Here is a 9,738-nt window from a genome sequence, read left to right as displayed (position 1 = left end):
TGAAGCGCCTGTTGACAATAAGCACATTACTCTTGATGCTTGACCCTTGTTTCTTTATGTCTTATTCCTTGGTTTAAGTGGTGAGTTATTTTTGAATTATCTTTCCCGATTTCAGCTTTTACTTGATTGTATAACAATAGAACTGGTGGCCTGGGCTTGCCTGGGCAGTTCGCCTTTCTTTATAGTTGCAAAGATACAGAACAAACTGGTTTCCACGTAGGTGGCAGTTCAATAGTTTCACAACTTGTAGTCAAACCGATCTGGATTTCTTGGTAGACCCAACAGAGCGGTTGATTTATGAACTAGTTTCCTGAGTTTGTTCAGGTAGTTCGTTTATCTTGTTATGGAATGCATGTATTTTGCTTATGTCCAACTACTTTCACATATTATTTTGTCATCGCATCATTGCAGCCTAGGGATGTAGGTCTTCAACAAATAAGAAATGTAGAGGGTAAGAGGCCTACAAGCTCGAGTGGGCATGCTAGCTGAAGAAATGTATTGCTCACGGAGAGTGTTTTCGCTAAGTTGAGTCTAGAGTTGTAGGTCATCAACTAGTAAGAACTGTAGAGGCTGAGAAGCCTATGAGCTTGAGTGAGCGTGTTAGCTTAAGAAAGTGTGTTGCTCGCGGAAAGCGTTCTCGCTGAGTTGAGCCTAGAGTTGTAGGTCATCAACTAGTAAGAACAGTAGAAGCTGAGAAGCCTATGAGATCGAGTGAGCGTGTTAGCTTAAAAAAGCGTGTTGCTCATGGAGAGCGTTCTCACTGAGTTGAGCCTAGAGTTGTAGGTCATCAACTAGTAAGAAATGTAGAGGCTAAGAATCATATGAGCTCGAGTGAGCATGTTATCTTAAGAAAGCGTGTTGCTCACGGAAAGTGTTCTCACTGAGTTGAGCCTTGAGTTGTAGGTCATTAACTAGTAAGAACTGTAGAGGCTGAGAAGCCTATGAGCTCAAGTGAGCGTGTTATCTTAAGAAAGCATGTTGCTCACGGAGAGCGCTCTCACTGAGTTGAGCCTAGAGTTGTAGATCATCAACTAGTAAGAACTGTAGAGGCTAAGAAGCCTATGAGCTTGAGAGAGCTGTAGTAGCCGTTTTCATAGATGGACCATAGCATGTATTGGGCCCAGAGAATAGGCCCAATACCATACTATGCCCCATGAAGTGAACCTAAGAGAGGGATATAAAAAGAAAAAAAGGCGAGGAGAGAGAGAGGGAGCTCATAATGGAGGTAGAGAGGGGTGAGGAAAGAGAGGTGAACTACGGCGGCTTGATCCCGAAATAGGTACGTAGGCAACCTAATTGGTGCAGCCGATCCAAAATGAGAGCCGGAATACGAGTAAAGTTATAGGTCACAGAATTGGGTGCGACAAATGGCACCATCTGTGGAGATCGATAAGTAGAGAGAGGTGGGTGAGAAGAAAATCTGGTCGCCAACACTATTTGGGGTTTAGAAAAACCAAAGAAAGGTGGTACCTTTCCAGAGAAAAATAATCCACTGTCATCTTATTAAGAATAATACTTATATTACTAAACGAGTTTTGCTATTTCGGGCTCTGAGGAGGTGGTTTCACCTAAAGTTATCGACTTTGAAGGGAAGCAAGACTTGAGGTGTGAAGATAATCATTCTGGGTTGGGTTCTGAGCAGCTTAGAGGGAATAATAGTGAATTGGATTGCGAAAATGGTATGAAAGAGGATGTGTGTACTATTGAAGCAAATGTTTCATCAATTTTTATTATCCGGCATTTGGTTTTCTACTGTCAAATGATAAAAAGAAATGATTTTTTTGATCATTAGGAGTGTTGGTATTAATTTATTTCGTTTCTAATTGAGTTTTGAGATAAGATTACAAGATTTGAGTTATTATGGATTTAAAGAGGAGAAGAGATTCGCCTGAAGAGGAAAGATTCTCTCCGTTTCCAGATGAAGTGTTGGAAAGTGTGTTAGTGTCTTTGAAGTCTAAAAAGGATAGAAGTTTTGTTTCTCATGTTTGCAAAGATTGGTATAATGCAGAAAGATGGAGTAGGACTCATGTTTTTATAGGAAATTGTTACTCAGTTTCACCTGAGATTGTTGTTTATAGATTTCCAAATATTCGAAGTGTTACGTTGAAAGGGAAGCCTAGATTCTTAGATTTTAATCTTGTTCCACCTAATTATGGTGCTGATATTCATCCATGGTTGGGGATTTTCGCATCGTCGTATCCATTTCTCGAAGAGCTTCGCCTCAAGAGGATGGTTATCAGTGATGAGAGTTTGGAGTTTTTGTCTCAATCTTTCCCAAACTTTAGAGCACTATCTCTTGTGAGTTGTGAGGGAGTTAGTACGGACGAGCTTCTAGCTATTGCAACTCATTGCAAAAACTTGACAGAGCTGGATATACAGGAGAATGGCATTGATAAGCTTGGAGGCACCTGGTTGAGTTGCTTTCCAGAAAAATTCACTTCTTTGGAAGTTCTGAACTTTGCAAATATGCAGAGCGATGTAAGTTATGATGCTCTTGAGAAACTTGTAGCAAGGTGCAAGTCGCTGAAGGTCTTGACTCTTGAAAGTAAATAAGAATGTCATCTTGGAACAGTTACAGTTTTTACTTGTGCGAGCTCCTCAACTTACGCAGCTTAGAACTGGGTCATTGTTGCAAGATCTTACTGGTCGGCAGTACGTGCAACTTGAACAAGTATTAAGTAGCCTCAAGAAATGACACTTACTTTCGGGATTATGGGATGCCAATTTCCTCTGCCTCCATGCACTATATTGTGCCTGCACCAACTTGACTTTCTTGAATTTGAGTGATGTGACAAGCTTCTTTTTGTGTATGTAGATGGTGTATGGTCGTTGAACAAAATAGAAGCGTATCAAAACCTAATTATCCCTCAATAAGTAAAGGATGAGTAGGGTATCGTTCCACTTTTAAGTGTATGTTATGTGAAGGACAGGACTGGAAAGGGGGTTTAAGAGATTAAAAACTATGATTGTAGAGAGTTTAGATTCTAATGCTAAACTAAACTAAATTAACTAAACTATTGAGAATTTATAAGAGAGGGAATTCAAGATATTAGAATCCACCAATACTTTTAATCTATGACCTTCTGCTTCATGGTTGTTCTTACAAGTAGACTACAATTAGGCAATCGAGCGAGTGCCGATGCCCTCTTAGACGAAACATCCTTAACAATTAACTCTACTTAAAGTTGTTCCTATGTTTATGCTATTAATATCTTCTTTCCTTTTATGTAAGCTCGGGCTGCCATTCAATGTACTACCGAGAGCAACATCAAGGAGTACTTCCTAATAGGGCGGCCATTCAATGAATCACCACTTAAGGCAAACACAAAGAATACTTCCCCTAGGCAGCCACTCCCTAAGCTACCCCTTCTAAGGCAACACAAAGAATACTTCCCTAACTCTAAAGAACTATACTACTAGAAGAAAAGTAAAGAACACTAGCATGATATTAATATTGCAAAACATAAACCCTATTCTATACTTCCATCCCCTGGTGTGGGCAATGGAACTAATAACTAAAAACATAAAAAACTAACCTGATTGAAGAACACCATGTACCAGAAGAATCATTAAACCTTAAGCACTGGCTTTATCTCCTCCCTTGAAGGAGAAGATTAGTCTTCCATATAGAAGGAAGAACACAAAGAACGAGAAGAAGAAGAGTCGAAGAACATAAGACTAGAAAGACTAATTTATTAAGACTCAGCTAGTTAAAACCGATCTTTTATTATTAATCTCTCTCTGCCTCAAGTTCTGGAGACAAGAGTATAAGTGAATTGGCAAATTACATAAGGCACTTAGGTCCTCTATTTATAGGTGTTACAATGAGCTCTAGAAGCATTCCAAACCGTCATTTGTTTCCTAATACAAATAGACTTCTTTTAGAGTCCAACTTCGTTTCAAAACTGAGAAAGAATTGGCTACAATGTCGATTCATGCGTCTAGATGCACGATTCATGTGTCTCAGACGCGATCAATGCGTCTGGACGCTCGATCCATGCGTCCCAGACGCGTAAGCCTATTTTGTCTCTTTTGCTCCATCCTTCTATCCTCTTTTGCGGGCTTTGGTCCAAGCAATGAATCTTTTGGCCTTAGACTTCCAAATAGGCTTTAAAATAGGTCCAAGTCACATCTTTAATGACTTCAATTCCTTGGCCTTCTCCATGATTGTCCACGGGCTTCCCATGTGATCCTTAATGCTCTGAATTACTCCATTTTACCCCTTTTTCTCTAATATTCTACAAAACTCTCTCTTTCACCTATAGAATCATAAAACATAACTTACAAACACTATTAGTCTACTAAGATGGCTAAACAAGAGGCATAATCGAGGGTTAAATTGAGCACTTATCATGATGCTACTCTGCAAAGGGCTGAACTATCTCATCTCCTTCCAAATTGCCGAAATCTTCATCGACTTTGGATAATATACACCATGGAAAACAAAGAGCTTGAGGCTATTGGTTCTAGCTGTCAGTTGCTGGAGGAGCTCCGCGTCTTCCCAGAAGACCCCTTTGATCAATATGTTGCCCTGGGGGGTAGTTGTGGAGTGACCGAGGCAGGATTTATTGCTGTATCTCGTGGCTGTCGTAGCCTTCGCTATGTCCTATACTTCTACAGGCATATGAGTAATCTTGATGTTGCTACAGTGGTCAAAATGGTTGATGTGGGAATTGGCATCAGTGGTTAAGAGGGGAGACAAGCTGTCATGGCATCGGATTTTGTAATGGGGCAGTTCAGATTCTTGGTTCCCCTGTTACTGGTCCATGGGCATTGGAATTACCAGCATATGGGATACATGATATTATACAACTTTTACAGGAATGTTGTGTTTGTTGTACTCCTATTTTGGGTGTGCTACACGTTATTATGCAGGCACTGTATGCTTGATAGGCTGCCATTATACAGAAGTCAGTTTCGAAGGTGGATATGAGGGGTGTGAACAACTGGTTCTCTGTAAATTCGGATGCGGTCCATTGTTGGGGGTGGTCGACAAATGAGGACAATGATGCAGTAAGTTGTGTGTCTCGAGTTCATCTGAGCTTGCACATACGTATGAGGTAGGAGGGGAGGAGCCATCTGCAGACCCACATATAAATATAGAATTTGGGGCAGTTGCATATGTGTTGCGCTATCAAACAGAATGGAACACCACCGCTATCCATAGTTCCATTCGCGGCTACGAGTCCAGTGCCGACATCCTATCATGTAGTCAACCTTAAACCGAAGTACTTTTTAATCAATTCTAGAGCTGGAGTAAGAGTGTTCGACAACATCGACGGCGAGGAAGTTCGAGGTAGAGAAAAGATGAGATTAATAGGTTGGGACAGAGATCACCAGCTTCGAGCGTCCGAATATGGATGGTTACAGAGAAAGATAAAGATCTGCAGAACAGAGTTGAGATTGAGCGGGTTTATTGTAAGATATAACATTAAGTAAGACCGGGGTTGAACCCCGTACTAGCTATACGGGGAACTTCAAAATCTGATGGTGTCTCTATGTAGTGAGGATGTTGGGTCTACTCTTATGTGGGAAGATATAGAGAGGAGCTGCCTCTAAGCCAGGAGATCAGTGAGCCCTTCGTGGACCACTGCGTTCGAATCAAGCTTGGGGCAAAATGAGTTGCCTCTATGAGTGCAGAGGGGTTCGAGAAGAACCTTCGCAGATATGCTGTGGGACTATCCGAATGAGTGCGGAGGGGATGAGCCCTCCGCGGACCCTCGTGTCCGAATCAAACATGGGGCAGGCTGAGCTATTCCCGAATAAGCATTCCGAAGGAGAGCGGAGGGGTTCGAGAAGACCCTTCGCGGATATGTCGTGGGGCTATCCGAATGAGTGCGTGGGGATGAGCCCTCCGCAGACCCTCGTGTCCGAATCAAACATGGGGCAGGCTGAGTTGTCCCTGGATGTGCATTCCGAAAGAGAGCAAAAGGGTTCGAGAAGACCCTTCGCGAATATGTCGCGGGGTTATCCGAATGAGTGCGGGGGGGATGTGCCCTCCGCAGACCCTCGTGTCCGAGTCAAATGTGGGGGCAAGCTGAATTGCCCCTCATCAACCTCCACTCCAGAGCATAGACAACGGGGGGGATGAGCCTTCCGCAGACATGAGATCTGAATCAAACGTGGGGGCAAGCTGAGTTGCCCCTCATCAACCTCCACTCTAGAGCATAGACAACGGGGGGGATGAGCCCTCCACGGACATGAGATCTGAATCAAACGAGGGGGCAAGCTGAGTTTCCCCTTATCAGACTACACTCCAGAGCATAGACAACGGGGGGGATGAGCCCTCCACGGACATGAGATCTGAATCAAACGTGGGGGCAAGCTGAGTTGCTCCTCATCAGACTACACTCCAGAGCATAGACAAAGGGGGGAATGAGCCCTCCGCAGACATGAGATCTGAATCAAACGTGGGGGAAAACTAAGTTGCCCCTCATCAGACTACACTCCAGAGCATAGACAATGGGGGGGATGAGCCCTCCGCGGACATGAGATCTGAATCAAACATGGGGGCAAGCTGAGTTGCCCCTTATCAGCCTCCACTCCAGAGCATAGACAACGGGGGGGATGAGCCCTCCGCGGTCATGATATCCAAATCAAGCTTGGGGGCAACTGAGTTGCCCCTCAACAGACTCCACTCCTTAGTAGGGGGGGTTAAGCCCTCCGCGAGCCGGAGTTCCAAATTACAATTGGGAGCAAGCAACATATCTAGAAGGAACAATACTATTGAGTTCTACAAAAGAGAAATAGAGGGAATGAGGCCCTTTACGTACGGGATATCGAGTTCCATGAGTAAGTGCAAAGGGGATGAGACCCTTGGCGGATACAATGTTGAATTCTATGAAAGGGAAATGAAAGGGAAACACTCCGCGAACATGGTAGTGATTTCTATGAAGGAGAGCTTATGGCTAGGCTGAGACACTCCGCGGACATAGCAATGAGTTCTGTGAAGGGGAGTTTATGGCTGGGCTGAGACACTCCGCGGACAGGGTAGTGAGTTCCGAGAAAGAGAAATGAAGGGGACGAGACACACCGCGGACGTGGTAGCGAGTTCTATGAAAGAGATATGGTGGCTGAGGTTAGACACTCCACAGATATGGGGGCAAGTGAAGTTGTCTCTAGATATGCTTCGCGCTTTCCGAATGAAAGCGGAGGGGATGAGATCCTTCGCGGATCCAATGCTGAGTTCTACGAAAGAGAAATGAACGGGACGAGACACTCCCTGGATATGGTAGTGAGATCTATGAAAGAGAGAAGGTTGCTAAGGTGAGACACTTCGTGGACATGGTAGTGAATTTTGTAGAGGGAAATGGATAGCTGGGTTGAGACACTTTGCTGGCATGAGGATTAAGTTTGAAGAGTGAGAGCGAAGGGGATGAGACCCTTCGTGGATACGCTAATGAGTTATATGAACGAGAACCGATGGATTGAGATACTTCGCTGACATAATGATTGATATGGAAGAGTGAGTGCCAAGGGAAAGAAACCCTTCGAGGACTGATAGTGAATTCTGTAAGGAGACCTAATAGCAGAAAGAGAAAGCGGATTTTGGGTCACGTGATCAAGGACGTTTAGCAAAGAAAACACTACGAAAGTAAGACTCCTTCTGTCCCAGATTATCGAAAGAGGGATCGCGGAGTAGAGTTTATTTATGACTGATGCTCGCAGAACCATTGGAGATTTGCAGAAAGAACCATAGCAAAGAGGCTAGAAAGATAGAGAAAATGTAATCAAGGAAAGGGTCCAGAAGAGATGTAATGCACCTACATATAACAGAAACTTACGGAGATCTGAGACACACATAGTTTATCGATGGAGGTTGGAGGACTCGGGTAGTGATGAAGGAAGAGCGAGATGAGTGGAGGATTATAATACAATTCGCGGCCAACAAAGTCACAGAGTCAAGAAAGATGAGTGCAAAGTTCAAGAGTACGCGGACAAAGAGAATATATAGGGACTGAGTACTTTACAGACATATGATCCAGTAGAAGAGTACATGGATGTGAAACATCCCGAGGAGAAGAAGACTGCATACAGTCTCAGGATACTGCAGATATTTAAAGTTTAAAGAGGGAGACAAGGAAGTTCAGAGACTTCTCGGGTCCACCGTCGTGATCACCGCCGAACTCGAGAGGGGGCAAATGTAGTATCCATTTTCATAGATGGACCATAGCATGTATTGGGCCCAAAGAATAGGCCCAATACCATACTATGCCCCATGAAGTGAACCTAAGAGAGGGATATAAAAAGAAAAATAGGGGAGGAGAGAGAGAGGGAGCTCATAATAGAGGTAGAGAGGGGTGAGAAAAGAGAGGTGAACTACGGTGGCTTGATCCCGAAATGGGTACGTAGGCAACCTAATTGGTGTAGCCGATCCAAAATAAGAGCCAAAATACGAGTAAAGTTATAGGTCACGGAATTGGGTGTGACAAGAGCGTTTTGTGCTTGAGAACGTTTGAACTCATGAGAGTGTTTTAGTTCGATATAGAGTGAGTTGTGAGGGTGTTTGTAGATTTAATGAACTGCTTTGATACCTATGAGGCATGTATACATGGTAACAGCAACAAAAGTAAGAATATAATATAAATGAAAAACTTTATTGATAAAATTTCTTCAAAGAGTAAGTGTTCCAGGGAGGTGGTAATGCTTGACCGTCCAGTGTTTTGATCCAATATGCTCCATTTCCAACAACTCGCTCCACAATGTAAGGGCCTTTCCATGTTGGTGCTAGCTTGGAGTCATCCTTAGTCTTTTTCATGACTAAGTCCCCAGGCTAAAAGGATCAAGGATTAACTCGCTTATTGTATGACTTTTTGAGAGTCTGATAATAAGAGGCCACTCTGATGGTTGCTAGGTCACGGCGTTCATCAAGTAAGTCAACCTCTCGAGCAAGAATGGAGTCATTCTGTCCTGATTCGACGATCTCGGACCGAGTCGTTGTAACTGTCAGTTCGGTAGGAATAACAGCCTCCGTGCCATAGCATAGTGAAAATGGTGACTCGCATGTGCTAGAACGAGCTATAGTTCGATGAGTGGATGTTCTCCAACTGATTTGGCCATTGGCTCTTGTTCTTTTCAATCTTTTTTTTTCAAATTTCCCATAATTGCTTTGATGCTGGCTTCTGCTTGGCTGTTGCTTTGGGCGTACTGGGGAGTGGAAAATGCATAAACGATCTTCCATTTTGCTAGAAACTTCTTAACTATTTTTCCCTTGAACTGGGAGCCATTGTCCATCACAAGTGTATGGGGTAGACCAAATCTGGTAATGATGTGTGTCCAGATGAAGTTTCTGACGTGTGACACTTTGACTTGAGTTAAGGGGACCGTTTCCACCCATTTAGTGAAGTAATCAGTGGCAGCAAGGACGAATTGAAATCCAGTGCTTTTCTATGGGATGAATGGTCCCATGATATCCAAGCCCCACATGTGAAATAGCCAAGGGCTAGCGATGCTGATTAATTTGCAAGCGGGCTGGATGATATTGTGGCCAAATGTTTGGCATTTGAGGCATTTCAATACGTACTTCTTGGCGTCGACCTGCATTCGTGGCCAAAAATACCCTTGGGAGGTCACTTTGTGAGCCAAAGAGCGACCTCCAGCATGGTTCCCACATTCGCCCTCATGGATTTCTATGAAAATCATCTGACCTTAGTCTGGGCTTATACACCGCAAGTGAGGTCCACCAGCAAACTTTCTGAATAGTTTGTTGTTTACCAGGTAGTAGCGACGTGTCTGATA

The 9,738-nt window shown here is 43.6% G+C and overlaps 1 pseudogene; it reads left to right on the top strand.

The window, feature by feature from the left end:
* Positions 1 to 1,860: 1,860 nt before the first annotated feature.
* Positions 1,861 to 4,690, top strand: LOC147498651 (protein TRANSPORT INHIBITOR RESPONSE 1 pseudogene; annotated as a pseudogene).
* Positions 4,691 to 9,738: the final 5,048 nt, after the last annotated feature.

This window comes from Coptis chinensis, chromosome 5, assembly GCF_015680905.1.
Source record: "Coptis chinensis isolate HL-2020 chromosome 5, ASM1568090v1, whole genome shotgun sequence".
NCBI classification, from domain to species: Eukaryota; Viridiplantae; Streptophyta; class Magnoliopsida; order Ranunculales; family Ranunculaceae; genus Coptis; species Coptis chinensis.
This window is presented reverse-complemented; position numbering and strand designations above follow the sequence as displayed.